Below are 26,754 nucleotides of genomic sequence, written 5' to 3' on the forward strand. Positions count from 1 at the left end.
AATTACCAATAATTTCCAACTATTGTCTATTCCATTTGCACAACAGCATGTGAAATTGATTGTCAATCAGTGTTGCTTCCTAAGTGAACAGTTTGATTTCACAGAAGTTTGAGTTACTTGGAGTTATATTCTGTTGTTTAAGTGTTCCCTTCATTTTTTAAAGCAGTGTAGTTAATGCTAAGAAAAAAAATGTTCTGCGATGGCCAGCAATCGAACCTGGGTCAACTGCTTGGAAGGCAGCTATGCTCACCACTATGCCACCAACGATTGGACTGGGGGATGTTGTTTTTTTCTGGCTTCCATCGCTCTGCCTGGAGGAAGTACATGAAAGCTCCCAGGATATTTCCCATACAGCTCACATACAGCTCAGGTACTTTTTTTGATGGAGATTCTACAATCTTTTCTTTCTCCCCTATCACTTCTGGACTTGCTGCTTAGCTCCTTTCCATCATTCTAACGCCAATGTCTCACTGTTGCGTCTCTGCCATATGGTCTAGCAGTTAGAATTCCTGGTTTTCATCCGGGAGGCCTGGTTTCGACTCCCGGTATGGGAAGATGCTTTTCCTTTTTTTGGTTGTTACCTTACTATTGTCACAGTCAGAATCTTATTGACCAGTAATTAATGTACATGTATAACATGCTATAGAAATGTCCAGTATTATGTGACCCATACACCTGGAGACGCAGTGAGGTGATGACGGCAGGAGAGCTGCAGTACACAACCCTTTGATAGCTCAGCTGGTAGAGCAGAGGACTGTAGTGGGGCACAGACATCCTTAGGTCACTGGTTTGATTCTATTACTTATTGTTAGTAGGGTATAATTATCACCAGAATTAAGCAGCCACATTACTGGTGGGGTCACATTAGCCACAATATTAATTTTCCTTAACGATCCCTCCTAGCTGTCCGCTCTGCTGAAGTAGGGCTTCTATTAGGGTCATTAGGGTTCTTCACTTACAGCGGATTATCCGGACAGAAGTTTCCTCCCTCTCTTCCTCCTCATTTTTGACTTTTTCGGAAGATGATGTTTTTAGCTCTTTGGCCTCGATTCATGATTGTGTTTTTCGGCTGTACCTCAGTCATTACTTACTTTGAGCCTTTTTTAAGTCTATTTCCTCTGTGTTCACCTGTTTTTTCTTCTGGTCCCCATTGTAGGCGAGGTTTGGAGTTTCTACATCAGGGGTGGGGAATCTTTTCTCTTCCAGGGGCCATGTGGATCATTGTACCATCCTTCGGGGGGGCGTATAAATTACCCGCTAATTAAGTCCGTCCTGACGCGGCGCTGGTGTCAGGACGTAATATTTCATTGCACGCGCCTCAGCATTTGGCGGTGAAGACTGCGTACACGTGCTCACCGAGCGAGGAGACATTAACCGTCACAATACAGCTGCCAGCCCCAAGTACTGGGGTCCCCGGATATCTACCCGGGGGCAGATAAAAGGTCATCGAGGGCTGTAAATGTCCCGCGGGCCTGAGGTTCCCCACCCCTGTTCCAGATGTTTTCGACTCATCCAATTGTCACTTTTTAAAAAGTCAACACATTTTTGTTAGAAGATGTTCTCCAGTCTCCCCATGGAGTGAATTTATGGACGTCTATAGTTTTTCTGCAAGTTTGGGGACATTTTAGCCGAACATGTCACTTTTTGCTCTAAAAAGACTCATAAAAGAGAGAAGAGAAAAATAATAAATGATTTTGCAACATAATGTAAGAACCGCCTGCGACACTGAAGAAACTGGCGCATAAGATACCAATGAATGGAACAAGCCAAAAAAGAAAAGTGACTTTCTGTGAATGATTTACCAGGAGACAAGTGAAGCCTTGTCGCTTGGTCGCTTGGTGGAGGTAAAGGACTATAAATCTGTTAAAGTCTCCACACGCAGGTTTGTATCCTGCTGACTACATGAGAAGTTCTTCTGATGGACACTAATTACAGATCTGTACCTTATAGGGGCTGTTTTGCTGGGTTCACGTTACTTGTATTCCAAAAATGCGAATTATATAGAATCCGTGAATTTTGAAAATTATTAATTGACAACATAAAGCAATTTGGGTAGCTGTCCAAGCAAAAGACACCAACGTCCCTGGGTGGGCTTGAACCACCAACCTTTCGGTTAACAGCCGAACGCACTAACCGATTGCGCCACAGAGACGCCTGTGCTCAGCAGCTCTGCCTGAACAGCAAATAACCAACATTTCCGCTCAGTGCACATTGCTCATTAGTGGCTGATGGTGACTATTGAGCTCCTGGGTCGGAGGACGACACCACAGAATCCTGGGAATTTCCTCTACATTCAGACATTCTCATTCTTATTCCAGTGACTTATGATCGCTCAGACGATGTCCTGGGAGGTCTCTACGTTTAGGTATCGGTGTCTCCTCTCTTGGGTTTTATAACACTGGATGATGTCGGGTTTTCATATGGACGGTCTTGGGTTCGATTCCTGGAAACGGAAATTAAGTTTCAATTGTTTCCTGAGAAAATCTATAGTTGTATTATGTGAATAAATATTGTTATTAACTAGAAAACAATATAACGGTATTGAATACATTTCATCACTGTCGTATTGTCTGCGACCTTATAAAACTCCATCACAACTTTTATGTGATCTTCTTTTATGGGCTTGATGTGTTTTTTGTTCCTTGTATCTTATTTTATATATGAAGATCTATGGGAAAACAGTTTGAAGACAATCTCCTACAGCGCGGCTCGGACCCCGGGGGCCATTACAATATGTTTTTGTTTGAAATGCTGCAGCGTTTTAGAGTTAAACATACCTGGCTGAGATCATACAGCCGGTGGCCACGAACGTGGCATTATGTATCAGCTGTCAGGTTCACTTTACATCGGACAGGTTTCATCCCAAACACATAAAATCTCATTGAGCCATCAGATACAATGAGATAGGTTCAGACCCCAGTGTCAGACTGAAGAACATTGGGCCCACCAGAGGATTTGATTCTGAGGGTCCTCCTTTCTCCCGCACTCAAGGCCCCCATAGCAGCTGGAAGATTTGCACTATGAACTCTCCTAAAGGAGAAGCCAGGGCCCACCGGAGGATTCTCCGGTTCTCTGGTGGGCCAGTCCAGCCCTGCCAGACCCTATATATCACTTTTGAATCATGGCTACCATCCAACAACAATTAAAAACCAGATTTCAAAAGCCACTAGAATATCAAGGAATCATCTCCTACATTACAAAACTAAAGAAAGACATTGGATCCCTCTAGTAGTCATCTATCTGGATGGTAGGTGACTACAATTGCAAATCGCCAAATGATTAAAGGAAAAAGATTACCAGTGGCTAAAGATTTCTGTAGCCCTGATCATAGCATCATGGACATGAAATTGCTGGTATTGAAAGAAAAATACACATAGTTACATAGATACATAGTTTATAAGGCCGAAAAAAGACAAGCGTCCATCCAGTTCAGCCTATTTCTAGTGCACTGCAGCTATTCCGCAGCGTTGATCCAGGGGAAGGCAAAAAAAAACATGCGGTATAGGCCAACTTACATCATTGAGGAAAAATTCACTTCCCGACACCAATCTGGCAGTCAGATTAAATCCCTGGATTAATTAACTGTCACTAAGCATAAGATGTAATTTTATTGTTCTCAAGAAAGGCGTCCAGGCCTCTCTTGAACTCATTAAGTGAGTTGGACATCACCACTTCCTCTCCCAGAGAGTTCCAGAGCCTCACGGCTCTGACCGTAAAGAATCCCCTTCTATGCTGGTGCAGGAACCTCCTTTCCTCCAGACGCATAGTGTGCCCCCTCGTCTTTGTCACCATCCTTGGTATAAACAAGTCATGGGAGAGATCTCTGTACTGCCCCCTGATGTATTTATACATGTTTATGAGGTCTCCCCTAAGCCTTCTCTTTTCCAACGTAAATAGGCCTAATTTTGACAACCTCTCTGGGTATTCTAGTCCCTCCATTCCCTTTATTACCTTAGTCGCCCTCCTTTGTACCCTCTCTAGCTCCAATATGTCTTTCCTGAGCCCCGGAGCCCAGAACTGTGCACAATATTCTAAGTGCGGCCTTACCAGCGCTTTATACAGAGGAAGAACAATGTTCTCATCATATGCCCCTATTCCTCTACTGATGCATGCCATGACTCTATTTGCCTTCGCAGCTGCTGCCTGACACTGGGCACTCCAATTTAATTTGCTGTTAACCAAGACGCCCAGGTCCTTCTCCATGTCAGATTTCCCCAACGGTTTCCCATTTAATATGTATGGGTGACTGCTGTTTTTCTTTCCCATGTGCATGACCTTACATTTATCGGCATTGAACTCCATTTGCCATTTTTTGGCCCAACTCCCCAATTTATCTAAATCCTCCTGTAGCTGTGCCCTATCCTCATCTGTATTAACAACTTTACAAAGTTTAGTATCATCTGCAAATATTGCTATTTTACTATGCAACCCTTCCACTAGATCATTAATAAATATATTAAATAATATAGGGCCCAAGACAGACCCTTGAGGCCCCCCGCTAGTAACCTTGACACCCCCTGAGCTTACTCCATTGATAACCACCCTCTGCTTTCTATCACTCAGCCAGCTATTTACCCACTTGCACACATTATCCCCCAGACCAAGCATTCTCATTTTATATACCAACATTTTGTGTGGCACGGTATCAAACGCTTTGGAGAAGTCAAGGTCTACAACATCCACTGACTCTCCCCGGTCCAGCTGTGAGCTCACCTCCTCGTAGAAGGCCATCAGGAGCGATCCCTCATGAATCCATGTTGATATGGAGTTAGACAGTTATTATCATTAAGATATTCTACAATAGCATCTCTAAGAAATCCTTCAAACAATTTACCCACAACAGACGTTAAGCTGACTGGTCTATAGTTCCCAGGGTCACTTTTAGACCCCTTTTTGAATATTGGTACCATATTTGCTTGGCGCCAGTCTAGTGGGACAGTCCCTGTCCATAAAGAGTGCTTGAATATAAGATACAGCGGCCTGTCTATCACATTACTTAATTCTTTTAGTACCCGGGGGTGTATGCCATCTGGGCCTGGTGACTTGTCTATTTTGATATTATTTAGGCGTATCTGAACTTCCTCCTGGGTTAGGTGGGTGATATTTAGCGGAGGGTTTACTTTATCACTCTGCATTTCCTCCGATAAATTGTTTTCTTTTGTGAAAACAGTGGAGAAGAAGCTATTGAGTAGGTTTGCTTTACCCTCATCGCCCTCTATGATTTTACCCAGGTTATTTTTCAATGAGCCAACTCCATCAGTTTTAATCCTTTTACTGTTTATAGAGTTACAGAACAGTTTGGGATTGGTTTTACTTTCCTTGGCAATTAGTCTCTCTGTCTCCTCTTTTGCTATTCTTATTTGTTTCTTACAGATTTTGTTTTTTTCCCTATAAGATATTAGCGCTTCCTCACTGCCTTCTTGTTTAAGTTTACCGAAAGCCCTTTTTTTGTTTTTCATTGCCCTCTTGACCTCCTTATTTAGCCACATTGGCTTCCTCCTATTCCTAGCCCTTTTATTCCCATAAGGTATCTACCTTCTACAGTGACTATGCAGGACTGTTTTGAAAATTTCCCATTTTCTATCCGTGCTCCTATTACTAAAGATACTATCCCAGTCTATAAGGTGAAGGGCATCTCTTAGCTGATCAAACTTTGCCCTCCTGAAGTTCAGTGTTTTTGTGACTCCCTTGCTGGGCACCCTACTGAAGCACATGTGGAATTGTATAATGTTGTGGTCACTATTTCCCAGGTGCCCCCCGACCTGCACCTCAGTTATTCTGTCTGGCCTGTTAGTTAATCTCAGAGACAGAAGAGTCTGGGAGTACAAACTTATGATGACCGGTGACACAGAATACTAAAGCAGATATTGGATGGATTTATGTCTTTTTACATGAATTAAGAAATGTGCACCTCTGACCTTGTGGGGTCATCACAAACCTGGACCAGAGCTCAATCATTATTTACTGCCACATCTACTTCTCCCCTTCTCAGATTGATCGATCTGCTTCACGACACTTGTCTTATTACTGCATTATTCTGTATTATGTTGAGTATAAATATGTGACCCTTCAAATTTTGTATTATACTGAGCCTGATGAAGAGACCGGAGGAGTCTCCAGAACTGATGTTTATCACCATCTTTTCAGTTCAACATTAGAAGGTATCAGCCACTGAGGACTCTCAATTCATAATATTTTTTTATCTACTGGTGAACTCAGTACAAAGATATCTCTATCCTGTGACAGAATTTCTCCCACAATTTTGTAGACTTGAAAGTAATAAGTAGTGTGGTGCTCGGCTCTATCGGCTCCTTGGTGATTAGTAATGGCCGTACAATCTCGGTGCCGTCACCTCTCGGAGCAGTTACTCTTCTGTTGTAGATTTCTGTACAGTAGGACCTCGTAGTTATCCATTGATGGTCTCCTCATACTGTAATACAGTTTAAACAGGGGGATTACTTGATCAGGACTAAAAAATGAAAAGAATAACTCAATTATAACTGTTCCTCCATTTGAAGAAAAGGTGGAGGATGCAGGTATCGATCCCATTTCCTCTCACGTGCTTAGGATCTTGCTTTTCACTGCAACTTTTACCTCTCGTGTCACCCAATGGCAGGCTATACTTTCTGTTTTGATGTGTTCTTTAGGTGTGATGGCCACGACTGGTCGTCATATCGAAGGCCTTAAACTGTCTACAGGAGTTAGGTAAGTATCACGCTCTTGGTCTCGCACCGCTCCTCCTCTTTGTTTCCTTAGATGCCACAACCAATAGCGACCATAACACCAAAACAGTTAGAGGGGGTGGCTCCCACTGTCAACCCATCAACACCCCCATTGAATGTTATTGCAGGTCACCAACAGATGGTGTCGGCCTCCTAACTATCCAAATATGACACCAATCACTAATGTGAATCATGAACATGGATCAGCCATTGTGGGACCGGCATCTTCATACACAGACAACACCGGGCATCCTAGAACTGGACAGCATGGCAAAGAAAATAACTAAGACCCTGCCATAAAGTCTCCAGACCCGTCTCCTGATGGCGGACGTTACATCAGTACATTACAGTAATCACCGATGAGGGAGGTTTCTACAGTCAGAGATCGTCCGGATCCATGGAAGCTCCGGATTCTCCTTATGAGGATCTAGTTGGTAATAAGTCTTTATGTAATGTACCCAAGATAAATCCTCTCCATAAAGAAGAAAATGATCCTGTTAGTGGCCCTAAAGGCCCGTGCCTTGCAAATTTCTGTCTCTTTAGATGATTTACAGGATATCCACCTATAGGTGGCACTAGCGAGGTGGATTACTTCTATAATCGTATAGAAAATGATTTTTACTACTGATCCGTCAGTCATATAGAAATGACAGGAGTAGTCCGTCCACCTACGACAGCCTCGTATATACAACGGCCTCCCATTTTAGATTAAATTTGTATTTTTAAAAAAAAAACAAAAAAAAAAAAAGATCTTCCACGTAGTCGGCAGGATTTGAACCTGCGCGGGGAGACCCCAATGGATTTCTAGTCCATCGCCTTAACCACTCGGCCACGACTACAGATGCATACACCAGATGTGGAGTCACCGGCTCACTATCTACACACACAGCGTTCTCTATTCTGAGGAGAAGACATTAGTGTCACCACCCAACTCCACAATGTGCTCCGACGAGGAGACATCGATCCTACACGTGAGGTCCTACCGGCTGCCCATGACTGAGTAGTAGGATCACACTACTATGAATGAATACAGCAGGTAGGACAAAGTGTATATAATGTTAGAAAATCATTATATTACCACCAATTTTAATGAAAAAGGTTGTTAGTGCTTTACTAACAACGCTATGGGGGCAGTGTAGATAGTAGCTAGGACGTGACCAGTTTCCTTTAAGGTGTTAAGGGAATCTGTCTCCACTTTGGAGTTATCAGACCTCTATTATGGCCATACAGGGAATAGAAAAGTAAATCTATACTTACCTGTATGGCCCATAGCAGAGGTCTGATTGCAGAGAAAAGGGCTTTATTCAATTCTGTCTTGTACAGGCTTAGTGTCCGGGGAACGCCAAGAAATCCCAGCCTATGTGCTTATTATTCCCCTAAATCCCCGCCTATGTGCTTATTATTCCCCTAAATCCCCACCTATGTGCTTATTATTCCCCCAAATCCCCACCTATGTGCTTATTATTCCCTTAAATCCCCGCCTATGTGCTTATTATTCCCTTAAATCCCCGCCTATGTGCTTATTATTCCCCTAAATCCCCACCTATGTGCTTATTATTCCCCCAAATCCCCACCTATGTGCTTATTATTCCCTTAAATCCCCGCCTATGTGCTTATTATTCCCCCAAATCCCCACCTATGTGCTTATTATTCCCCCAAATCCCCACCTATGTGCTTATTATTTCCTTAAATCCCCGCCTATGTGTTTATTATTCCCCTAAATCCCTGCCTATGTGCTTATTATTCCCCTAAATCCTCGCCTATGTGCTTATTATTCCCCTAAATCCCCACCTATGTGCTTATTATTCCCCCAAATCCCCACCTATGTGCTTATTATTCCCTTAAATCCCCGCCTATGTGCTTATTATTCCCCTAAATCCCTGCCTATGTGCTTATTATTCCCCTAAATCCCTGCCTATGCGCTTATTATCCCCCCAAATCCCCGCCTATGTGCTTATTATTCCCCTAAATCCCCGCCTATGTGCTTGTTATTCCCCCAAATCCCCACCTATGCGCTTATTATCCCCCCAAATCCCCGCCTATGTGCTTATTATTCCCCTAAATCCCCACCTATGCGCTTATTATCCCCCCAAATCCCCGCTTATGTGCTTATTATTCCCCTAAATCCCAGCCTATGTGCTTATTATTCCCCCTAATACCCACCTATATGCTTATTAATCCCCCAAATCCCCACCTATGTGCTTAGTTATTATATTCCCCCCCTCCCCTGCAGGTCACAGGTTCCTGTGACGTGCACTGTGCTCCCTGACTTCCCGGGCATATGCAAAGCGCCGCTCACATAGAGCTCACATAGAGCGCGCTTTGCATAATTCCGGCCCTGTCTCTCTGTGTACTGCTCTGCAGGGTTCTATTGCGCAGGCGCTGGAAAGTGACAGCGACTCCCCGGGACCTGCGCAATAGAAACCTGCAGCACAGTGCACAGAGAGACGGGGCCGGGATGAAGCAAAGCGCACTCTATGTGAGTGGCGCTTTGCGCATGCCCGGGAGGTCAGGGAGCACATTGCACGTCACAGGGCCTGTCACAGATAATGATATGATAATTAAGCATATAGGCGGGGATTTGGGGGAATAATAAGCACATAGGCGGGGATTTGGGGGAATAATAAGCACATAGGCGGGGATTTCTTGGCGTCCCCCGGACGCCAAGCCTGTACAAAACAGAATTGAATAAAGTGCTTTTATCTGCAATCAGATCTCTGCTATGGGCCATACAGGTATGTATAGATTTACTTTTCTATATGGCCATAGTAGAAGTCTGATAACTCCAAAGTGGTGAAAGATTCCCTTTAAGTAAATGAATACATCACCAGAACCACAGTCAGAACATTAATACATTACCAGAACCAAGTTTTGAGTATTTGAAGAGGATTTGGAGAGTTTTGTCTAAAAAAAAATCAGTGTTAAACTGGGTTTTTGGAGCAGAAACTTGCCAAATCCTCTGCAATTTAAAATCTCTAAGTTTGAAATATTTTTAAGTTTTAACACTGCCATGAAGCACATTATGGATTGCTACATGAATGCAGCACCAAAACCACAGTCATTACATGAATGAAGTGCCAAAACTACAGGCAGTACTTAAATGCAGCACCAGAAGCACCGACAGTACTATAATGTTGTACCAGAACCACTAGCAGTTCATAAATGCAGCTCCAGTACCACCATCACTACATGAATGCAGCACCAGAACCACCATCAGTAAATGAATACGCAGCACCAGAGCCACCATCAGTACATGAATTTAGCACCAGAACCACCAGCAGTACATGAATGCAGTGCCAGAACCACTGTCAGAATATGGATGCAGCACCAGAATAGCAGGCAGTAAATAAATGCAGCACCAGAATCACCGGCAGTACATAACTGCAGTGCCAGAACTACCCTCAGTATATTAGTGCAGCGCCAGAACCACCATCAGTATATGTATAAAGTATCAGGCTTAATACAGAAATTAATTGTAATGTCAGGTCAGCTCCATATATAATTGTATCACATGAACCTACTATTCTCATTATGTCCTCAACAATGTTAATGAGATACTGGGAGTTATTGTTACCAGCAATCATCAGACTGCAGACCATGAAAGAATCACAGTATTGATGAGACGTAATCAGTATCACAAAAACAAATATTTGCATCCAGGTGCCTTATAGGTGACATCTTCCCTGATTGAACTTGTTCCCATCACTTTCGTCTCCATGTAGCACAGATGTCATGATGAGACTCCACACCCAGAGCTCATCTCTGCAGACTTGCCTCTTCTCCATCTTCAGCAGCACATCCCGACATGGTGCCCTTAAAAATAAAAGTATCATTATACTGCCATATAAATAAAGATGTCTCCTATGCTGTGCCCCTGAATAAATAATTGCCCCTCACAGTGCTTCCTGCACAAAACATCCCCACAACAATGCCTCCATAATAGTCCCCCACACTGCCGCTCTCCATAATGTCCCCAACACACTGCCGCTCTCAATAATGTCCTCAGCATACTGCCCCTTTATATAATGTCCCTCATACTGCCCCTCTCCATAACGTCCCCCCACACTGCCCCTCACCATAATGCCCCCCCCCTCAATAACACTCTATATAATGTACCCCCATATTGCTCCTCTCCATAGTATCCCCCTTTACAGTCTTTACATAATGTCTCCCTTTCACACTGACCATCACCATCATTTATACCACCAGGTATAAATGAAGAGCTGGCAACATTGAGAACCATAGACATTATGGAAAGGAGTTTGCTCCTCAATGAGCAGGTGCTCGCGGGGATAGATGTGGGGGAGGATGGTAGCACGGAGCTGCAGGACAGTGAGGCAGCTAGCTGGGTGACAGAAGTCAGAGTGTCAGGGAGGCTCGTCCTGTGATGGCACCCCAACAAGTTTACTAAGTTGGCAGATGATGGGTGTCAGTACAATGGTAGCATTATTGCTGCAAGATGTGTCCTCGAAAATCCGGCAGCGTGTCTACTCCAGTATAGAATAGAACACATAAAGAAGTATATAAGTGCTGGGGACCATCGTATATTAGCATTTATGTTTATTAATGGCTTAGCATTAGTGTTGAGCCACCCCCGTAGTGTTCGAGTTCGGTTCGGTTCGTCGAACACCCGTGTGTTCGCCGAACTGTTCGTCGAACTGTTCGTCGAACACCTTCGAACACCGTTAAAACCAATGGCAGGCAAACAAAAACACATAGAAACACATAGAAAACACCTTCAAAGGTGTCCAAAAGCTGACAAACTGCTCAGAAGACACAACTAACACATGGAAAAGTGACAAGTACATATAGTCATGCGAAAAGAAAAGAGGTGGAGGAGTAAAAGGAGGGGGAGACACAGATATAGGCATGTCATGCCCTTCTAAAATCCAAAAAGTGAGAAGCCGAGACGGCCAGTCCGCTCCTGCCCGTGCCACCTCCGTGTCGCCGGGTTTGTGCCAGAGCCGCGGTGAACCCTGACGGCCAGCCCCCCTCTCCCAATACTGGTGCCTGTCCGCTGGTGGGTCGAGAGAGCCCCCCTGTGGTGGAGGCAGCTCTAAGCTTTTTAATTTAAATTGTCCCTCTAATTTGAATGAATACACTTTAAATCCATTTACAGGGATCTATTGGAGGGCAAGTCTCATGCCAGTAGCCGCGTAATTCCAGCTCCAGTAGCGTCCACTAAAGCTGCTGCAGTTAAAAAGCTTTTATAAGGATCGAGCTCGGCTGTCCACCGCAAGGCATCCTAGTGCCAGTCCCAGCCCCTATGCCTTGGGGTGCCTCCTGATGCTCTTCACTAAGTATCCCGTGGTCCCGAAGCATTTCCTTTGAAAAAATTAAGTGTCCAAACTACAGGTGGTGTAGCTTGCTTAACAGCCGGGATAATCCGCTGACTAGCAGACACTGCTACTAGGCACAAAGTATTTCCTGGGCTAGATGCAGTTAAAAATTTGTAAGTAGATACTCTCGTTGGATGCTGAGAAAGCATTCCATAGAGTCTCCTGGCACGCCATATATGATTCTCTTAAAAAGCTTGGGGTAGGGGTCTAGGGGACCCTTTTATAGCCAAAATCACGGCCCTGTATCACAATACGTCACCTAGGCTGAAGATAAATGGAACTGTAGCACCGAGGGCTCGGTTGCTACAGACGTATTGCACCTCACCCAGAGGTGTGATATCTCACTCTCAGATAAGGATGGAGTGTGGATCAGGACCCGACACCTGCATGCATTACACCACATTGCCGTGGGGCAGGGCGACCAATATGCCTCTGAGATGGGCACGACAGTCCCTGTCCCTGGCTGGAGTGGGGGGAGGGAACACTGAGGAAGGGGAACCCTGCAGTGCAGGAGCAGGGAGGAAGCAGTTCCTGGGTGCATTGAGAAGGGAGTATAAAAGGTGGGCACCATCTTAGTTCAGTGCAGAGAAGTCTGAGCAGAAGTGGCAGGGAGCAGGGGCTCTGCATGAGCTCTGCTCCGGAGGCGGGCCTAGTAACAGAGGCCCAGGCCTGCAAGAGGGAGAAGGAAGGAAGAGGAGCGGAGAAGGCTCCAGGAACGAGGAATGAAGGGATCCCAGGGGTGCGGACGGGCGAGTCGCCACCGCACGCCCGAATCCACCTGCGTGGAGGGGTCAGGCCAAAGGGGGAGACCGGTCCCCGAACTAGTGGAGGCAGGAAACGACCCTCAGCTAGAAACCGGAGGCTCTGACATTTTATGTGGCGCAGCCCCTTGCTCCACCCGCTAGGAAGGCACCACATAGGGTCAGGGAAACTGGCGCCAAGTTTACCAAGAGGAGGCCCGAGGCAGCCGGACAGAAGTGTTGGTAAGAAAGGCCAGACAAAGGACACACAAAGGGGGTCCTGTGAAGCGCTCCAAAGTTATCTGGGAGTTGTCTGAGCCCCTCACCTGGTGAGCACAGTACGACGTGGGCAGCCGTTACCTGCAGGCGTGGTCTGGATAATAAGAACTGTGAGTAAAGGCCCTGAACTGCATCACTGACTCCGTGTCGTTACTGCTGCTGCCCTGCACCATCACCCCCATCCTCCGCATACACTGCCCTGAGGCTATACTCCTCCCGTGGGGAGTTATGCTACGCTCTGCTGCACCCACAACACCAGCCTTAGCGGTCTGCCCTGTAGCGGCGGTTCACTCTGACCGCAATCCACGGGTGGCGTAGTCGGACATTTAAACATCAAAACCACATAAATAGTTCCGCCACTGGTTTGACCGCCCTGAGCCACGGAACCGGATCGCCGCCACGAAGACTACAACCACCAGCATCCACCAAAAAGGGTCCGGCTCCGGGTGTCCCAAGGCCCAGGGGGTGCGTCAGAACATTTTCATCACCTTTCACAATCACCAATGGGACAAGGCAGGGATGTCCTCTGTCCCCTCTCTTATACATCCTAGTGACGGAGCACCTGCTCTCATCAATTCGCCATAACCCCAATATTAGGTGGATTGAGGTGGGAGGCACCGAGTACAAGTGCTCTCTATTTGCTGATGATGTCCTAGTATATATCACTCAATCACATATATCCATCCCTGCTGTTATGGCTGAAATAGATCACTTTGTTACATGGTCAAATTTTAAAATCAATGCAGCGAAGTCTGAGGCCCTCGATGTCTCCCTCCCTAAATCCATATAGGATTCCATCCAGTCCAACTTTCCCTTTGCCTGGCCCTCACAGGGTATCAAATACTTAGGAATTCCTATTCATAGAGACCTCTCCCATCTATGTTATCTTAATTTTGGGCCCTTTATTGAACAATTCCATACAGACCACGGTTGGCAAGTTAGAACTGTAAGATTCACTACGTGAACCACTGGTGTTTTGTGGAAAAGCACATGTACACCGCGTTCCAAATTATTATGCAAAAAGTGTTTAGGAGTGATAAGGGAAGAATTTGTTTGTTTGTCAGTTAAACTCATTGATGGTGATGTGTGTCAGGGCTCTTTATATCACTGTAAGCAATTGCAGACACCTGTGCTAATTAGTTTGGCAGGTGTGTCCAATGAAAGGCAAGACTACTTAAGAAGGCTCTCTCACATTATTAAGCAGCCTACATTTTCTGCCAAAATGGGAAAGAAAAAGGATGTGTCGGCTGCTGAGAAGCAACAAATTGTGGAGTGTTTAGGTCAAGGCATGACTACAATCAACATTGTGCGATGATCAGGATGAAGTGTCTTGGCAATCAAGAAGTATGTAGCTGATTCACAGTACACACGTGTGCGTGCTGATAAGGGCAAATTGAGGACTCTTTCCTACAGGCAATTACGTCAGGTTGAAAGAGCAGCGGCAAAAAAGCCTTGTCATAGCAGCAGACAAGTTTTTGAAGCTGCTTGTGCCTCCAACGTCCCCCGAACAACAAGATGCAGGGTCCTTCAGAGGTTTGCAGCTGTGCATACGCCATCCTGTCGACCTCCTCTATCCACTTCACACAAGCAGAAACGGCTCCAGTGGGCCAAATATTACATGAAGACTGATTTCAAAACTGTTTTGTTCACGGATGAGTGCCGTGCAGCGCTCGATGGTCCAGATGAATGGAGTGGAGGATGGCTGGTTGATGGACACCCCACGCAAACACGGCTACAGCGCCAACAAGGAGGAGGTGGAGTAATGTTTTGGGCTGGAATCATGGGGAGAGAGATTGTCGGCCCCTTTAGGATCCCTGAAGGCGCTAAAGATGAACTCCATAATGTATGTGGATTTTCTCAAACAGCACTTCCTGCCATGGTTCAAGAAGAAGAACCGTGTATTTCACAGCAAGATCATTTTTCTGCATGATAATGCACCATCTCATGCTGCACATAAAACATCTGCATCTCTGGCTGATATGGGCATAAAAGGGGACAAACTTATGGTGTGACCCCCATGCTCCCCTGACCTCTACCCCATTCAGAACCTTTGGAGCATCATTAAAAGGAGTGTCTATGATGGCGGGAGGCAGTTCACATCTAAGCAACAGCTCTGGGAGGGTATTCTGTCCTCATGCAAAACAATTGAAGCAGAAACCATCCAAAACCTGACAAATTCAATGGACGAGAGAGTTCAGAAGCTCCTTTCGAACAAGGGGTCCTATGTGAAAATGTAACATCACCTAGAATAAAGTTTTGAGTTGAAAACTGTTTGATTTCAGTTTCTAACAACCTGCTAATGCTTATAATTTCAAAAATGACCATTTTTTTGGTCTTTATTAAAATGAAAAGGTTGATCGAAAAGTTTGGGGGATCTAAGAGTGTGGCAACCCAGTAGTCATGATTACTTCGAATTCTGACAATATGAGGGTCATGCTGCAGGTAGTGCAGCAAGAAGGCACTTATGTGTCTTGCGCATCTCGGAGCCCCAAAATTATTTTCCGGGCTAGATGCAGCTAAAAATTATTTTTAATTTTAAATCTGGTGAAGCTTATTATAGATGGCCTAATAGGATCAGTGCTGCACACTGCTACAAAGCCCAAATTATTTTCCAGTCAAGATACAGATAAACATGATTAGTAATTTGAAAGCTTAAAACGGTTGGTAGGGTGATTTTAACCAATCATCAAGCTTTTACTCTCCCCAGGATGACACAGGGGTAGAAAAGTCGTTTCGGATCCATGATTTGTTCATCTTTATGAACGTGAGTCTGTCTACATTATCAGTGGAGAGCCGCGTGCGCTTATCTGACAGCACACCACCAGCAGCGCTGAACACACGTTCAGACAGAACGCTGGCTGCGGGGCATGACAAGATCTCCAAGGCGTAAGTGGCTAGCTCCGGCCATTTATCCAGATTGGAAGCCCAAAAAGAGCAAGGGTCCAGTGACACAGTCGTGGCTTCAATGTTTACTTGGAGATACTCCTGTACCATCGTCTCTAGGCGTTGACTATGTGTCAGACTTCTTGTCTCCTGTGGCCTTGCAAAGGATGGGCTAAAAAAGTGGTGAAATGATTCCGCAAAATTGATGTTACCAGCAGATACTGTGGTTCTGTTACGGTTTGAGTGCTGAACACTTGACGGTCCCACGGTTGGCAAGTTGGAACTGTGAGATTCACTACGTGCACCACTGGTATTTTGTGGAAAAGCACATGTAAGATTCTGCAACAGTCTCTGCTGATACTCCTGCATGCGTGCATCCCTTTCTATGGCAGGAATAATTTCTGCAAATTTACTTTTGTACCGGGGATCTAACAGTGTGGCAACCCAGTAGTCAGGATTATTTCTAATTCTCACAATTCGAGGGTCATGTTGCAGGTAGTGCAGCAAGAAGGCACTCATGTGTGTTGCGCATCCAGGAGCACCAAGTCCCTGTTGTGTTGGTGGCGAGGTAACAATCATGCTTCCTTCCTCTGTCCTCTCCCCCCAACCTCGCACAACAGAAATGTGATCAAGGTCTCCCTCATCTCATGAGTCTTCCATCAGTTCGTCCTCCACTTCTTCCTGGGCTCCTGCACCTTCCTCACTAGTTTGGCTGCTACCATGCGCCCTGGTAAAATCATCTCCCCCACCCTCACATGCCTGCCGCCCTGGTGCTGCCGACCGTCTGGACCTTGCAGATGTTAGCCCTTCCGCATACAACTCCTCCTCCTCTACTTCCTCCACCTCCTCTTGTGCCACCACCTGACTCCGAATTCTGTTTAACATGTGCTCCAGCATGTAAATCACCGGAATAGTCATGCTGATAATGGCATCGTCAGCACTAAACATCTTCGTCGCCATTTCAAAACTGTGCAGAAGGGTGCATAGGTCCCTGATCTGAGACCACTCCTCCAGCGTGATTTGCCCCACCTCTGAATCTTGTTGGCCCAGGCTATACGTCAGAACGTATTGCACCAGGGCTTGTCGGTGCTGCCACATTCGCTGCAACATGTGCAGAGTTGAATTCCACCGGGTAGGCACATCGCATTTTAGCCGGTGAAGTGGCAGGCCCAACGACTTCTGTAGAGATGTAAGTCGCTGAGCTGCGGGATGCGAACGGCGGAAGTGAGCACACAGCGACCGTGCCCTCTGCAGAAGGCCATCTAGTCTGGGATAGTGGGCTAAAAATTGCTGGACAACCAGGTTCAACACGTGAGCCATACAAGGCACGTGTGTGACATTGCCCCGGCGAAGGGCCGCACCCAGGTTTGCAGCATTGTCGCACACGGCCTTCCCTGGTTTCAGGTCCAGTGGAGACAACCATTCATGAAATTGGTTCTCCAGAGCTGACCACAACTCCTCAGCTGTGTGACTCACATTTCCCAGACATTTCAATGTAAAAACCGCCTGATGACGTTGAGCCCTACTGCCAGCATAGTAAGGAGGTGTGCAGGATCCCTTCTGCGCAGTTAGAAAGCTTGTGGCATGACCAGACAGGCTTTGGGTGCAGGTGGAAGACCGAGAGGAGGTTGAGGAGGCAGAAGCAGTGGAGGAAAAATGACATAAAGAGGATTGACGCACAACTCGTGGGGACGGCAAGACTTGGACAGCAGCCCCTTGTCCTGCTGTCACCATAGTTACCCAGTGCCCAGTCAGCGACATGTAACGCCCCTGTCCATGCCTACTCGTCCAAGTGTCTGTGGTGAAATGCACCCTGTCACACACAGAGTTTCTCAAAGAAGCGGTGATGTTGTGTGCGACATGCTGGTGGAGCGCAGGCACACCTTTCTTTGAGAAGTAGTGCCGACTGGGCATCTGGTACTGGGGCACTGCGACGGACATAAGGTCTCGAAAATCCTCTGTGTCCACCAGGCGGAAAGGCAGCATTTCTGTAGCCAAGAGCTTGCAGATGGTGAAATTCAACCTCTTAGCTTTCTCATGGCTAGGAGGAAATGGTCTTTTACTTGTCCACATCTGAGGGACCGAGGGCTGGCTATTGTGCTTAGACGGGGTTGATAAGGGTGTCCCCGGCAAACTGCCGGTCTGTGAGGAAGATGCAGGCGGACATGTTAGGTTGCCTTGATCCAAAGGTGGTGCTATCGATGTCGGACAGCGCTCAAGACCAGCTGGTGTTACCACCTCCAAAGAAAATGATGACCTGCCAATCACGCTGGCTGTTGCGGGTAAAGATGTGGCAGGTCTGCGCCCCAAAACAGGTGTGACTGCTGTCCCCCCAGTCACAGAGGATGAAGAGGCCGCGGATGCACAAGATATGGCAGACGGTGGTTGGCCCGGCCGGCTAGACCGCATTGTAGCACACTGAGCTTCCCACTGCAACTTATGCTTCATGTCCATGTGCCGGTTCATGCATGAAGTACTCAAACTATGTATTTTTTGGCCTCTACTTAGCTTTTGCTGACAAATGTTACAGATAACACGAGTTGGGTCATCTTTATCGATCTGAAAAAATGCCCAGGCTATGCAAGGCTTAGCACCCATGCGACCTGAAGAGCCACCACGACTTGTGGTGAGAGGCAGAGTTGTGTTTGAGGATGCAGTTGTTGACGTGCTTCCAGTACTACGTCTCTGTCCAGGAAGGCGCAACCTGACCTCGTCGTCACTAGCATCTTCCTCCACCTCCTCTGCTGACCTCATCTCTTGGCTGACTGTGGGTTGACAGTAAGTGGGATCTCCGACCTCATCATCATCACCCTGTGCGTTATCACACCCGTCGTCCTCAGAGCCAACCTGTTCCTGCCCTGACAAAAAACTAAAGTTGTCGCTCCAATCAGGTATTTGAGTCTTATCATCGTCTTCCTCATTGTCTCCACCAACAGGAGTTACAGTTTGGGAATGAGGGTCTACATTATGGTCAGAACCTTCTGCGTCTGGTCCTGGATCCGACTCATAAAGATTCTGGGCATCAGTGCAGATCATTTCCTCGTCTGGATTCACAGAAGCGCTGGAGTCGACCTCTGATTCCCAGGCTATAGTATGAGTAAACAGCTCTGCAGACTCAACCATCTGTTCTACCTCATACTCAGACGGGCAGCTGGAGATTTGGGAGCTGTGAGGAAGCAAGTGCGATTTGGGTGACACCTTTGAGGACTGGAGTATTTGTGATGTTGAAGTTGATGTGGAGGAGAGCCCACTTAAAGGAGCACTTGATATCCGTTGAAGCACCTGCTGTTTTTGTGCCTCATCTGGAATTTGTAGCGATTGGCGTAGCCGTAAGAAAGGGATCTTATCACATTGTCCGCTAAAAGAAGTAGACATTTTAGTTTGGCTGGAAGATGGTCTTTCTTCTGCACCTACCTCACGGACACAACCTTTTTTCCCCTTCCCAACACGCCTATTCCCCTTTCCACCAGCAGCAGGCCTTTTTCCACTCATTTTGGTGGTTAACTAATTCACAACTCTTGAGTTGTTTGCACAAAAAAACAATGGATGGTAACCGAGCAGAGCTGAGTGGCCAAACTGTGGTATTAGGCCAAAACTATTGGCTGGGTTAGATGCAGAAAAAAATTATTTTTAATTTGCAACCTGATGGAGGTCAGTATAGATGGACTAATAGACCAAGTCCCACACACCGCTAGAAGCCCAAATATTTTTTCAGAGCTAGATGCAGAAAATTTTTTTATTCAATTTGCAACCTGATGGAGGTCAGTATAGATGGACTAATAGACCAAGTCCCACACACCGCTAGAAGCCCAAATATTTTTTCAGAGCTAGATGCAGAAAAAAATTATATTCAATTTGCAACCTGCTGGACGTCAGTATAGAAGGACTAATAGAACAAGTCCCACACACTGCTAGAAGCCCAAATATTTTTTCAGAGCTAAATGAAGAAAAAAATTATTTTTAATTTGCAACCTGATGGAGGTCAGTATAGATGGACTAATAGACCAAGTCCCACACACCGCTAGAAGCCCAAATATTTTTTCAGAGCTAGATGCAGAAAATTTTTTTATTCAATTTGCAACCTGATGGAGGTCAGTATAGATGGACTAATAGACCAAGTCCCACACACTGCTAGAAGCCCAAATATTTTTTCAGAGCTAGATGCAGAAAAAAATAATTTTTAATTTGCAACCTGATGGAGGTCAGTATAGATGGACTAATAGACCAAGTCCCACACACTGCTAGAAGCCCAAATATTTTTTCAGAGCTAGATGCAGAAAAAAATTATTTTTAATTTGCAACCTGATGGAGGTCAGTATAGATGGACTAATAGAACAAGTCCCACACGCTGCTAGAAGCCCAAATATTTTTTCAGAGATAAATGAAGAAAAAAATTATTTTTAATTTGCAACCTGATGGAGGTCAGTATAGATGGACTAATAGACCAAGTCCCACACACTGCTAGAAGCCCAAATATTTTTTCAGAGCTAGATGCAGAAAAAAATTATTTTTAATTTGCAACCTGATGGAGGTCAGTATAGATGGACTAATAGACCAAGTCCCACACACCGCTAGAAGCCCAAATATTTTTTCAGAGCTAGATGCAGAAAAAAATTATATTCAATTTGCAACCTGCTGGAGGTCAGTATAGAAGGACTAATAGAACAAGTCCCACACACTGCTAGAAGCCCAAATATTTTTTCAGAGCTAAATGAAGAAAAAAATTATTTTTAATTTGCAACCTGATGGAGGTCAGTATAGATGGACTAATAGACCAAGTCCCACACACTGCTAGAAGCCCAAATATTTTTTCAGAGCTAGATGCAGAAAAAAATTATATTCAGTTTGCAACCTGATGGAGGTCAGTATAGATGGACTAATAGAATGATGCTATGCCCAAAAGATTTTACTTCACTAGGTGCAGTAAAAAAATTGGTATTCTATACACAGGTGGTATATCTTGCAACACAGATAGGCTACTCCACTGACTAACACACTCTGCAATAGGCCAAAAAGGATTAGCTTTGCTAGATTCAGCCAAATGCTGTGAAAAAAACTTGCACAACACTGGCACAGACCTGCCTGGCAAAAACTGAAAGGAACTGATGTAACCTAGTCCTGAAAAGGACTCCAATTACAATTAGTCTTTACTCCCACAATCTATCTATTTAAGAGCACAGACCTGCCTGATAAAAGTCGTAGGAAATGCTGTAACCTAGTCCTTAAAAGGACTGCAATCACAACTATTCCCTACTCCCAAGCTATCTGTATATTTGTGCGAAAATTGGCTTGAAATTAACAAGGTATAGCGCACACAGCAACAGCGGTGCCGTCTAACACGCAGCTGCAGCAGTGAGAAAATGGTGGCGACGGGGAAAATGGCTTGGTCTTATAGGGCAAGGACATGTGACATACACTGCCAATCACACATGCCCTTGCTTGTGTGAAAAAAAGCACTTCGCTCCGTGTGTGCGCTGCTGATAGGCTGACAGATTGCACCTCCCCACTGCAAATGCGGGAAAGAGAAAAAAAAATGGAGATCTTCATTGTTCCTGCAGAGATCCATCCCCTGCCCCTCCCCCCGCCCCGCTGTACACTCAAACTGCGTATTAACATTAATTTTCATCATTACTGAGAAAAAATCCAGTTATGATTTTGGTGCACGAACAGTTATCGAACATAACCTCGAACAGCCAAATTTTTCTCAAATTGTTCGTGTTCGCCGACCGGCTCGAACACCGCCCAAAACAGCTCGAATTTGAGATTGGCGAACAGTTCGAGTAGAACAACGCTCATCTCTACTTAGCATGCAAGAGGTAGCGAGATTGATTCCTTCAAAGCTTCTTTCGCTGATTTATTTTTTTAATCAAATAGTTATATTCTTTCTACTCCTAATCCCATAGTTACCCCAGCTACTCCTTATTACAGTACAAGACAACTATCACTGGAGAACTACAAGGTCTCAGTGTTCAGAGGTCTACAACAGCCGAGTAACGGCCCCGAGTGGTGACTGCTCCGACATTGTGCGTCTGTAAGGAGGAAGACCGGGGTGTAAGTACTTTCAGAACAAGGGATCCGGAACTGCCGGGCCTGTGCCTCTGGTTGCAGGGGGAAGACAGACTGCGAGCACAGGAGTCAGGTGACGGGAAAGCTGGGGGCGTGTCCAGGGGGAGAGCTGAGGAGTCAGGTGACTGGGGAGCTGGGGGCGTGTCTAGGAAGAGGGAGTAAAAGGAGTTTTGCACAGGAAAGCAGGGAGTTGACAGTTGGGGTCAAGCACGACTAGAGGGAGAAAAGACGCAGGGTCCGTGGAGCCGAGCAAGTGAGGTGCAGTGTTATGGACTAGGGGCTCAGCGGGTCAAACCGGAGACCGCCCGCTACCACCAGAAGACAAAGCAATGTTTAGACAGGGAAGCCAGAAGAAAACAACACTGGCATCAGCCGGCAATAGCTTTGTGGGGAACAAGAGTCTGCTAAGTGTAAAACTGCCTATTACAACCATGTCGACTCTGCTACATCTAGCCAAACTGGGGATTGCTGGTTAAAGACTGCTACCTGCTACTCCCCTTGTTGTCCCCATAATTGCCCTGTTACACCCTGCATGGAGATTGACCCTGTTACAATAAATTCCCCTTGTTTATTAACCCTGTACTGGCTGCTCTGTGTTTCTGTGTGACTGCATCTAAAGTACCTGTGTTACACTTGGCGTAGTCGGCAGGATCATATCCAAATGTCCTGTGCCCACCGGACTAGTGGAGAGGACCCCTGAGGCCTGTGAAACGGCACCTGCATGGCGCATTGCAATGGCGACCACGCTGTGGTCCAAGATGGCGCCGAACACTGACAAGAAGATGGCGGTCAGTGGCGCGAAATCCTGGGGAGGCAGAGAAAGCGCGCAAAGAAGTGACCCGCCCTCCGATAGCAAGTGTGTGCTGAGGGGACAACCTGAGAGAAGGAGGCAGTCCCCAGAATTTTATCTGCAGGCCGGCAGATGGAGGGAAAAGAGGAAGAAGGCCCGCCCCAAGCAGCACGATGGGGGTAGGAGGATCCTCGTGTGGAGAAGTGCAGGTGGCCTGTCGCCATTTGAAAGTTGGAGAGTGAATCTGAGTGGAAGACCGATGTTGCCGAGCCCTCCTGATACTTCCAGTGAGGCCCGTTGAGAGCTGAAGAGAATTTTTCTTTGCTGAAAAAGGGTGTTACCCCACAAGCTGAGGGCGTTGAAGCCGGTCAAACTGGACCGAAGTGAAGCCGCGATGGCAGTTGTTGTTTTCTCCCTGATACCAGTTGGAGCCTCGACATCGGAGGCCTATTTTGGACTTGGACTTTGATGACCTCAGCAATTGCCTCTGGGGTCCGGATCGGTGCTGCCTTGCAGGAGCAAGCACACGTGTGTGTAACCCCTTTAAATGCTTTAGTATCGTTGGAGAAGGAATCGTGTCCCTGTTGCCACAGGGAATGTAATGGACTGTGCCCGGATGCAGTTGGGCATGCAAAGGACACTTTGCAGCAATTTTTGCATTTCTTAAAGGGACATTTTTGTCCCTTAAAGGGGAAGTGATTTTTCGCAGGGTCTTTCTTCTGTTTTGTTGCCTCGTCAAGTGAGGCTGGATTTTGCATGTTTTGGACTTCTATGCTTCATAGCAGTGGACTTGTTGCGATTCCGCCGGAGCAGAGTGTATGTGTGTGGGCTACCCCTTTAAGATGTGCACGTTGGGACTGTGTTTATGCTGTGTTTCTTTACATGGTCCCTGCATGTCCGAGGACGGCCATGTTTAAGAAGGGGGGGAGTGTAAGGGGGATGGACGCCACCACCCTTTTAAGAAGGACTTTTCCCTGTTATTATTCCCACGTGCAGCAGTAGTTGTCCCCGTGTGAGTGTAATGTCTAATGTAATGTTGATGCTTTTATGTGTTCTCCCTGTATTGTACAGTGCAGTAGTTGCCTAGTTACAGCAGCATGGCAGAGCTGGCCGGGGGAGGAGCGCAGCAGGGAGGAGCAGAGGCAGTGAGCTTGGAGACAGGAGACAGGAAGTCAAGGAGCAGTGTCCAGGCGGCCATGCCCAGGACAAGGTGTCAAAGAAGAGCTCCAGAGAAAGGGAGCTTGTATGAAGATGGGGGTGTCCCCGCAAAGAAGGAGTCGAGGCAGTGGGGGCCGTAAGCCCACGAGAGAGGACCTGCTCGTGACAGGTCGGGACAGAGGACAGGTCGAAGCAGTGGGGCCGTGAGCCCATGAGTAAGGACCAGTGATGGTGTAGCACCCTGAGGACTCGGCTGCTACAGGGGTATAGCACCTCAAACCAGAGGTGTGGTATTCCACTCCCGGGTAAGGATGGAGTGTGGGACTGAGCTCAGTAGGCTGCATGCACTACATACATCCCATTTCCGGGGGACAGAACTACGGTACTCCCACCAAGTAGATGTGCAGGTACGACAGCGTCTGTCCCTGGCTGGAGTGGGAGGGGGGGTGGAACATCCCAGTAGTGTAGGGGCAGATAGGGGAGGGGCTCTGGGCATAGAGATAGGAGCCCATTGGGTGCTGGTCACCTGGGCTCACACATAGAGGGAGTATATATGGTGGGCACCATCTAGAGATAGGGTCAGTCTGTCAGGAGAGTGCTGAGGAGGAGTTCAGCCAGGAGGGCTGACAGGGAGCTGTGGCTCCGGCTGGGCCCAGCTCCAGGGCCAGGCCTGAAGCAGAGAGGAAGAGGAAGAAAGGCCCAGAGGCATAAGACCAAGAGGGAACCCTGAGATCCCACGAGTGAGCTAAAAAGGGTGAAGGGTTGGCAGAAGAGGGCACCGGATCCCAAGCTGGCGGAGGCAAAAGTAACCCTTAACCAGGAACCGGAGGTCGTGGGCAAGCTTTGCCACGACCCTCACCACATCCACCAGGAAGGTACACCAAGAGTAGGGTCAGGAAAGCCAGAGAAGGTTTTACCATAGAAGGCCCAAGGGAACCGGACAAAGGTGGATCCCTGGTGGGGACGGCCAGGAGAAAGAGAGAGAGAGGGAAGCTCAGGACCACGCTCCGGAACTGCCTGGGGGTTGGCCGAGTCCAGCACCTGGTGGATGCAGCACGGCTCGGGTGGTCACTCAAGGCCAGAGTGACTGAAGGAACACCTGTGAGTAAAAACCCTGAAACTGCATCTCACGTCTCTGACTCTCCTTTCTGCACTATCACTACCCCCATCATCCGCACCAGCTGCCCTGAGGCCATACCCCTCCCGTTGGGGGTTATACCACCATCCCTGCACCCATACTACCGGCCTCAGCGGACTGTTCTGCAGCGGCGGCCTTGTGACCGCAAATCAACGGGTGGCGTAGTCGACACAGAAACAACATCTACCAAGACTGCCACACACTTAGTTTGACACCCTGGGCACGGACCGGGTTACCGCCACGAGACTACTACCCCCATCTGATCCGGCTCCGGGTAAGCCCCCGTGCGCGCGATGCCGCACGACACAGCAGGCCCAGGGGCGCGTCAATGGTGTAAATGCACTCAGAGAAGAGGCCAGTACACGAGACATCAAGGGTCCATGTGAGTACCAGAGATTCTGGCAGCTAGAGACCTGAGCCAGGGCCGAGGACAGAGACTAGGCACTAAGCAGAGTCCGGCAGCCATAGACCCAGGCCAGGGTTAGAAGGTGCGCGGATCCGAGGACAGAGACTCGGCACTAAGAAGAGTCCGTCAGCCATAGACCCAGGCCAGGGTTAGAAGATGCGCAGATCCGAGGACAGAGACTAGGCACTAAGCAGAGTCCAGCAGCCATAGACCCAGGCCAGGGTTAGAAGGTGCGCGGGAGAGAGAGAGAGACTGCCGACAGCCCTCAGCAGGAGCTGAGGACCGAACAGAGGCTGTGGAAAAGGGATGTACATTTATATATCTATATCTGAGTAGCACAGCGAGAGAGGACAGGGACTGTGGAAAAGGGATAGGAGCCTTATCCGAGTAGCACAGCTTCCCTCGGACAAGCGACAACCAGCACAGAGGGTGTGCTGAAGGTGAGAGTCGGCCTGCTGTGATAAACTGAGTCGGAAGGTAGAAAAACGGCTTATTGTCCCTGCATAAGACCTGGGCCTAAGAATATCTGCTGCACCTGCCTGTACACTGCAATCTGTCAGTAAAGTTGGTTTTATTTAAAAGCACTGACTCTATCTATTTATTCATGTGCGAGGTGCCGAGGTGCTCGCTGAAGGTTGCTCAGTAGACTCGCCCACGGCTACCACCCCGTGCCACCTCGTTCAACGTCCATTACACATATATCACAAAAGAAAGCAACAAACATAAAGAAACAATGGCCGATCCCCAGGAGGACACTAGTACCAGATGTCACCAGAGGAAAGTATCACATGGCTGCCGGTAGGAACTCACGTGTAGGATCGATGTCTCCTCCTCGGAGCACATTGTGGAGTTGGGTGGTGACACTAATGTCTTCTCCTCAGAATAGAGAACGCTGTGTGTGTAGATAGTGAGCCGGTGACTCCACATCTGGTGTATGCAGCTGTAGTCGTGGCCGAGTGGTTAAGGCGATGGACTAGAAATCCATTGGGGTCTCCCCGCGCAGGTTCAAATCCTGTCGACTACATGGAAGATCTTGTTTTTGAAAAAAGAAAATACTAATTTAATCTAAAAATGGGAGGCCGTTGTATACAGGAGGCTGTCGTAGGTGGACGGACTACTCCTGTCATTTCTATATGACTGAGGGATCAGTTGTAGAAATCATTTTCTGTGTGAATATACGATTATAGAAGTAATCCACCTCGCTAGTGCCACCTATAGGAAATAGACTTAAAA

At 47.0% G+C, this 26,754-nt stretch overlaps 3 non-coding genes across 3 annotated transcripts; 1 reads left to right on the plus strand and 2 right to left on the minus strand.

Moving 5' to 3' along the window:
• Positions 1 to 2,078: 2,078 nt before the first annotated feature.
• On the minus strand, positions 2,079 to 2,152 carry TRNAN-GUU (transfer RNA asparagine (anticodon GUU)). Its single transcript has one exon. It is a non-coding gene; the product is annotated as a tRNA-Asn (tRNA).
• A 5,327-nt stretch (positions 2,153 to 7,479) lies between these two features.
• Positions 7,480 to 7,561, minus strand: TRNAS-AGA (transfer RNA serine (anticodon AGA)). Its single transcript has one exon. It is a non-coding gene; the product is annotated as a tRNA-Ser (tRNA).
• Positions 7,562 to 26,463: 18,902 nt separating this feature from the next.
• On the plus strand, positions 26,464 to 26,545 carry TRNAS-AGA (transfer RNA serine (anticodon AGA)). The gene has a single exon. It is a non-coding gene; the product is annotated as a tRNA-Ser (tRNA).
• The last annotated feature ends 209 nt before the right edge of the window (positions 26,546 to 26,754 follow it).

The sequence above is a fragment of the Phyllobates terribilis genome, unplaced genomic scaffold (genome assembly GCF_046119375.1).
Source record: "Phyllobates terribilis strain yellow unplaced genomic scaffold, ASM4611937v1 Scaffold_3__8_contigs__length_932513732, whole genome shotgun sequence".
Lineage (NCBI taxonomy): Eukaryota > Metazoa > Chordata > Amphibia > Anura > Dendrobatidae > Phyllobates > Phyllobates terribilis.